This window comes from Trichechus manatus, unplaced genomic scaffold, assembly GCF_000243295.1.
Source record: "Trichechus manatus latirostris isolate Lorelei unplaced genomic scaffold, TriManLat1.0 scaffold00008, whole genome shotgun sequence".
Lineage (NCBI taxonomy): Eukaryota > Metazoa > Chordata > Mammalia > Sirenia > Trichechidae > Trichechus > Trichechus manatus.
Window position 1 is genome coordinate 20,368,224 of NW_004443944.1, and position 312 is coordinate 20,368,535.

Here is a 312-nt window from a genome sequence, read left to right on the forward strand (position 1 = left end):
GGCGGGGCCGGCACTGCACAGGCCCAGAGGCCCAATGATGACAGGGACTACGGTGGCGACTTAGGTGATGGGACTTGTGACCACTATATGACTGAGCCGGTTCAAGTCATGTGTCGGTACAGGACGGCCTAGAAATAGTCCACACAGCCAGAACTGAGAAAAAGGAGGCGCAAGGATGGAAAAGTCAGGCCGGGAAAACCACCTGTGCAAAAACCCCAGCGCTAGTCGAAGCCTCGTTTCTCGGTCCCTACAGCCCTCACACTAAAATGGCCCCCTCACCCCTACCTAGACCTTCCTGCTTTCTCTCCAGCC